At 40.4% G+C, this 7596-nt stretch overlaps 1 long non-coding RNA gene across 1 annotated transcript; it reads left to right on the top strand.

Moving 5' to 3' along the window:
* Positions 1-2781: 2781 nt before the first annotated feature.
* On the top strand, positions 2782-6135 carry LOC126815987 (uncharacterized). The gene is made up of 3 exons (XR_007678167.2): positions 2782-2887; positions 3444-3584; positions 5963-6135. It is a non-coding gene; the product is annotated as an uncharacterized LOC126815987 (long non-coding RNA).
* The last annotated feature ends 1461 nt before the right edge of the window (positions 6136-7596 follow it).

The following is a 7596-nucleotide window of genomic DNA, read 5'->3' as shown; positions in this document are numbered from 1 at the left end:
ATATTTTGATTTAAGCTAAAAATGGAGGAGCGAGACTTAGCTTCGAACAACCAGTACCGTGGTTGAAATTATTGCACACGTCTTGTCAAATTAATATCTTCGCTCGCAATAGAGTAATTTGAATGAAATTTTCAAATTATTCATTTTACATTATCTATTTTCGAACTTTTATAGCAAGAATGGCTAGCTCTTTATCTAAATCTTACATAATGTATCTTTATTGTTATTTTTGAATTATTTTCCACGTTACAGGCACCCGTGGTTATACACGCTGATCTAAATTTATCTGTATATATTTAAAATGTATTCTTTTCTCACATTTCTGATTTCTAGGCCCTATACTTGAGTCTTGGGGGCATAAATGGCCGCCATATCGAACAATTAGTACACTGTTTTGTTCGGCGGTCCTACTCCAGTTCACATCTAATATACACAAAATGTCATTTAATGTAAGCAGAATTCTAGAAATATGCTTAGTGTTTTCGACTACAATCGTGGATTTAGGATTTAAATATCGGTCAACCAGCTTAGTGTTTTGGACTAAAACCGTTGATTTAGAACTTAAAATGCCGATCAATTAGCTTAGTGTCTGTTCTCAAGCGGAGCTAACTTTAGACAGACAGCCTAAGTTTAGTATGTTAGATTACAAAGTGTGTGGAACCAGTTCCTCGTTAAAAACTTGTATTAATTGTTTTACATTTTCATTAATTAAACAGGCATTATGCAAAAGCTAAATCGGCCTATTGGGGGTATTTTTTATGCCTGAAATGTTATATAAACTATCAATTAGACATTTATTTACACGAAAAGACTAATCAACTCTCGATTCCATCTTATATGTCCAATTTCCACTGGATTTGAATTCGATCTGCTGTTCTACGATCCTTGATGATTCAACGCAAAAATGGATAATCGAGACTTTGTTAATTATTTGTAACAATGACAATCGAGCCTACAGTAATTTTAAAATAAAGATTTCTTGAGTTAGAGTGCCAACTCTTTTTCTAATCCTCCATAATGTATCTTTAAGTATGTTTATTATACAAACATTTTCTCGCGTGTTCGGTCCCTTCATTGGATTTTCCGATATAGTTTACACGTGTCAGTGGTGCAGAATTGAGGGCCTGGCAAGGACAGCTGTCTAGTCGTTCGGATGGGACGAAAAACCGAGGTAACGTGTACTCATTGGCGTGCGCGTAAAAGATCCCTTGACAGTTGGAATTCGATATAAGAGTAGGCCGTAGTGCCGCTGTCCGAGCTAAATTTCCCTCATAGCATACTGTATGGTATGCCTGTCTTCATTAGCCCAGTTCGGAGCAGAACAGTAGGACGTTAAACCCCATTTCATTTCTTTATTTCAGATGGATGGACAAACTGGGTTTGGCTTCTTTGATTGGTTTAAAAGGAGTTATAAGACAGAGTTTCTATGGTGGTAACTATGGATTAATAGATGTCAACCTTAATCCTAATCCTGTAAGTTTAGTTTTCACTTGGCCGCCATTTTGGATGTATGCTAATTTTTTTCAGTTATTATTTTTTAAGGCGAGTGATCACTCTCGAGCGTATGCTTTTAGTAATTTTCAGAAGTATTTATTTCTCTTCTATTTTCATATTGAATGAAATTAAATATCTTTATTTAGCCGCTGTGTGTATGAAAGATGTCAAACTAATCAAAGCCGAATCATAAAATAGTCCTTTAATTATTCAATATGGCGGCGCCCATAAAAGGTAATTTCACAGAGGCGGTTTTGTTTGCGAAGACAAATTTAGGAGTATCTAACCTTGTTTTGAAAGATAAACAGATTGAAACTATAAAGACAGTTTACAATGGTAAAGACTGTATTGCAATATTACCCACTAGCACATATTATATATCGCTTTTACCGGATTGGCAGAAGTTGACATTTTGCTAAAGACATGTGTTTACATAAAACACGTGCGTGATCGGGTTATTTTTACTCTGTTGTGTACACAAAGCTATAGTCCAGTCGATAAGTCCCGCCCCAAAATGATCACGTTAGCGTTTTAAATGGCGGCTAACTGGGGCGGTGATCATAATGACGTATGACGTAGATGGATCGCTGCGTGCAGTTTGGGAGAGGGGAGCTATTTCGGATCTCCTCTGAAGTACAAACTACAACGACTGAATTTCTAAAATCCCCCTTATCCGATGTTGGCCAATTTTGAATATTTCATTTGAAAGGTCATAATGATCACGATTCTGAAAGAATTAGCTTCAGTGTTATAGTTAGTCCATACAGTGTGCTATGATGGTCATTTTGCCCGAACAGCGGCGCTACGACCTACTCTTACGTCGAATTCCAACTGTTACGGGTTCTTTTACGTGCACATCCTCCGTCCTGTACCCATGACTAGAGGGAAGTACACCACCCACCTCCTAAAAATTAAGATATATTACAGGGTTCTTTTACGTGAACACCCTCCGAATTGCACCAATGACTAGTGGAAACTACCCCCCCCCCCCCACACACCTAAAAATGAAGATGAACTAATATAAGGGATTTATATTACAATGTTCTTTTACGTGAACACCCTCCGTTCTGCACCCATGACTAGGGGAAAGTACGCCCCCGTCTCCCACCCCCTAAAAATAAAGATTAACTAATATAAGTTATATATTACAGGATTCTTTTACGTGACGTGAACACCGCCCGTCCTGCACCCATGACCAGGGCAAAGTACGCCCCCCCCCCCCCGAACCACCACCACCTAAAAATGGAGATTAACTAATATAAGAGATTTATATATTACAGGATTATTATATAACTAAATTATATAAAACACTTGTTGGTAGCCCCGTTTTAAATATAACACAAGGAACAGATCCTAATGTTCGAGTCTATGCTCATTGTACTAATACACTCAGGTTTGTTCTTAATTTGCATCATTTTACTTTGACAAATTCTGAAGCCATCACAACCACACTATAGCGATGCAGTGGCGTGTCCAGGATTTTGAGCAGCAAGGGTCCGGGGTGGAAATGAAATGGGGTCTACGGCCAAACGTCATACAGTGTGCTATGAGGGAAATTTTGCCCGGGTAGCGGCACTATGGCCTACTCTTATACATATTTCCAACTGCCAAAGGATCTTTTACGTGCACGACCCATCTAGACAGCTGTCCTTGTCAAGTCCGGGTGGAGATAGAGTCAAGTTTGGCGTGAGATCTGAGACAATATTTTTTCGCGATCTCTCTCTCCCAATTAAATATATGGAACAATCTGACGTCATAAGGCCAAAAGCCGCTCGTATGACACCTGACGCGACCTTCCACTACAAATGGTCAGATTTTCATGTAGTGTAAAAAAAAAAAAAAAAAAAAAAAAAGGAAACGAAATATGGATCTGTATTTTAATCAGATTGAAACCCGGTGTAGGGATACGAAGTAGGAAGTGTAACAATATTTGAATTATGATATTTAAGGGCTAGGGGTTATGAAGCTGGGAGTGTTACAGTATATTTAATGAATATCGGAACTGAACCGGTTACAGTAGATATCAATGGCGGAACAACTAAACATCTATATATATTATCACCTGGTGATGATAGAGGTCTTACATCACAGTAAGTAAAGATAACTCTTAGTGCAATGGTGCGTAATTAATAGAGTTATCTCCCATTATGTTATGAACACATTGCACTGATCTATATAATATATACTATTCAAAAAAAGTAGGGGATATTTGATTTTTAAGTGTTATTAAAGTCACCTAATGAAACTGACGAATAAACAAATGACAAAATGAAATGAAGTTCACATTCCTCGATTTATTCCAAATGATCGTTAGACTAAGTAAGGCACAGACTGACCATTATAAGGGTAAAATGATACCCGGGGTCAAACAGCAAAGTTACCACAGCATCACAACCAAGTCAGTAACGGGTAAATCCTCCTCTGTTTGCCAAACAAGCATTGATCCGACGTGGCATACTCCTAATGAGACGTCTAAGGTCATTTTGGTCCAGATTGTCCCATTCCTGTTGCAACGCAGCAGCAAGTTCTTGGACATTGGCAGGACGTTGTTGACGTTGACGTAACCTCTGTCCAAGCATGTCCCAGACATGCTCGATGGGGGAGAGGTCGGGACTCAGTGCTGGCCAAGGTAATGTGGTGATGTTCTGTTGTTGGAGGTAACCTGTAACGATCCTGGCCCTGTGACATCTTGCGTTGTCATCCTGGAAGATGAAACGGCGGCCATGACGTCGTGCAAACGGCACAATATGGACTGCCAAGATGTTGTCCCGGTAGTACTGGCCTGTAACACGCCCTGCAACAACATGTAAAGCCGTTCTTCCAGCAACAGTGATGCCTCCCCACACCATAACAGAACCACCCCCAAATCGATCATGTCTGATGACGTTAACGTCTTGGAAGCGCTCGTTTCGACGACGCCACACCCTCCTACGTCTGTCCAAAAAATCAACAGTGAACCTTGACTCATCTGAAAACATCACATTGTTCCAGCGTCGATTATCCCAGTGTTGACGATCCCTACACCAACGACATCTTGCCTGAATGTGATGATCTCTCAAACAAGGGATCACGCGAGGACGTCGGGCGCGAAGGTGACCCCTATGCAGTCGATTCCGAATCGTCTGGCCACTCACTCTCACACCAGTGTCTGTTTGAAGACGAGCTCTGATCTGATTTGCTGTGATGACACGATTTCTCAAGGCCAAGGTACGGATAAATCGATCCTGGGCTTGAGTTGTCGCCCTTGGTCGACCTGAGCGTGGTCTGTCCTGTACAGATTGTGTATCACGGTATCTGAACCATAGCCTGCTTATGACAGACTGAGAAACATTCATCGTCCGCGCCACAACCGCCTGTGTTGTGCCGATCTGTAGCATGCCAAGGGCACGTAACCTTTCATTTTGGGTAAGCCGACGCATATCAAAATTTGTTTTCTGGTCACTAAAACAATTAAACTGATGTTTCCACCCTGGAATTCAATGCCACAATGACTGTAACATTCAAAGTCAGAGTCGTGCAAATCTTGGGTTGGCCCCCCATGATGATCCCAAGCATCACCTGCATTCCATGCGGTAGCTATTGGTGCGTTTGGGCGTCACATGTAACTGGAAATGTTTCTTCTGTTAGGTTCTATAGTGACTTTTTTCGTAGTCATTTGCATATTTTAGTATTATGCCCCAAAAATCAAATATCCCCTACTTTTTTTGAATAGTATAGATACATTGTCTCACATTATCATAAAGGGCATGCTCGGTTGAACGACCCGGAATTGAATTCTGTCAAAACCAAAAATAGTGACGATGGGTAAAAATGGGAATTTGGGGTTATATCGCATGCTGAAATATAATTGGTTGTATTTCATTACATCACGCTTCTACTCACACCACCTTCGCTGTCGGGACACTGGGACTGGACTGAATTCCGCGCCACACGATTGCAATGCCGTCAATTCGGAACATTCTGAAGTGATGATCGAGCATCCCCATTGACAGTACGTTCATAAAGCAGTGGTTACGAGCATTATATGCCCTTAAACCATTGCCACAGACTGTAGTAAAGTGATGTTTTCAACAGCCAACACAGCGGTTTTTTTAATTTAAATTAAAGATGCATTATGTAGGATTTAGAAAACGAGCTGGCAGTTCTCGCTATAATATTTCCAAAATAGATAATGCAAAATGAATACAATGAACATTTCATTTAAATTACTTTATTTTGAGCAAAGTTATCAGTGGTTGTAGTTTTGACAAGATGTGTGCATTGATTGTTACTACCGTACTAGTCATTCGAGTCTTCGCCTCGCTTCTCCATTTTTAAATTAAATCACTAAATGGCCGAACCGTTCTAATCTACTTAAAATCGGAGCCATCCGATGGCATCCAGAGTAGATTATGGGTTTGTCATGTTAATAAATGTCTAAATAATTAGCCTAAAGAAAGACCTCTTATTTTCATTTCTGTTCTTCCAGGTCACTAAAGCTTAATGGAATACTTCTCACGATGCCAACAGATCGACAGTTACCTCCCCTTAACCCAATGATACACAATGGACCAATTGAGTTACAGGGTTACGGAATGTCATTTGTTGTCATGGAAGCCAGGAAGAAAGAATGTTTCTAAAAAAAAATAATAAAATGTTGACCTTGAATTCTGTGTAACTTTTGACTATGTTAATCTTTGGTTTGTCAGATCTATATTTCGTTTCGTTTTTTTATACTCCCGATAACCTCTACTACATGCAGATCTGATTGGTTGTAATGGGAGGTTGCGTCATGGGTCATACGAGCGGCTTTTGACCTATGACGTCAGCCATTTGATTAACCAATCAACGTTAATGTTTCAAGTGGTCTACCCAGTTCCGCACGCCGAGAACAGACCGTTTCATTAATTAATCCCTCACATCAACCAGAACGCGGGTTATACAACTAATCTTCCAGATCCTAGGGAAGACAAGTAAAATGAAATTTTGAACTATAAAAAAGGAAACGAAATAGGATCTGTGTTTTAATCAGATTGCCCGTGGTGTGAGACGGAGGGCCTTGCAAGGGACGCTACCTAGTCCTTCAGATAGCATCAAAACTAGAGGTACACTTTGCCCCGCACGTAATAGAACCCTTCACAATTGGATTTGTCTATAAAGAGTAAGCGCGAACACTACCGTCCGAGCAAACTTCTCATCCCTATAGGACTGCACACGTTCCTATAGAAAAATTAAACATTGACTCCGTTCTAATAAATATATAATAGCTTAAAATATATATTATTGAAATGGAATGAAGTTTAACGTCATACTCTTCAGCTCCGAACTGGGCTAATGATGACGGGCATATGCCATACAGTGTGCTGTGAGGCAGCGCCACTATGGCCTACTCTTATATCGAATTCCAACTGCCAAGGGATCTTTCACGTGTCGGCCAATGTATCGGTTTTTCGTCCCATCCGAGTGACTAGACAGCTGTCCTTGTCAGGTCCTGCATCCTGCACCACTGGCAAGGGGAAACCACGCCGGAAAATCCCGATGAATTACCTCGGCCAATGGAGGGATCGAACCCGCGATCTCTAGCCGTTTTACCAACTTAGCCACCGTGGCTTCCATGTATTATTAGTGTCTATGTAGACAGTATTGGCGCTTACGTGCAGATGATAAGGCCTGTACAAAAATAGCTAGAGATAACATTTGATTCTCAAGGATATTAGGATAGTATTTAATTTGAGGTCAGACGGGGATTTTCGAGAAGTGTCAAATTTACTGTTCAAATTCTATTCACATAAAATCAAGATGGCGTTTTGTAAAAATAGTTACCGGTATATTACGTTGCTCCTGTCATTTATCTCTATGACGTCATGTATAATGGTTGATGTTACGTCAGCACGAGCGGTTCAGAATATTAGTTCTATGTTTGTGGGTGTCACCATTGATTTGCACGTGGTAAGAGATGGATGGAGAACAATGGATTTTTCGTAAGTTTTAATATATCATATTGTTTAAAAAAAGCGCACATATTGTACTCGGAGCTCCAAAGGCGCACAGTTGGTAAGACGCTGGCTCGCTAGCCTGGAGGTCGGGTGTTCGATCCCTGCATTGGCCGTGAAAGTTTACCCA

Source organism: Patella vulgata, chromosome 3 (genome assembly GCF_932274485.2).
Source record: "Patella vulgata chromosome 3, xgPatVulg1.2, whole genome shotgun sequence".
Taxonomy (NCBI): domain Eukaryota; kingdom Metazoa; phylum Mollusca; class Gastropoda; family Patellidae; genus Patella; species Patella vulgata.
Note: the sequence above shows the minus strand (reverse complement) of the source record. Positions and strands in the feature narration are given on the sequence as shown.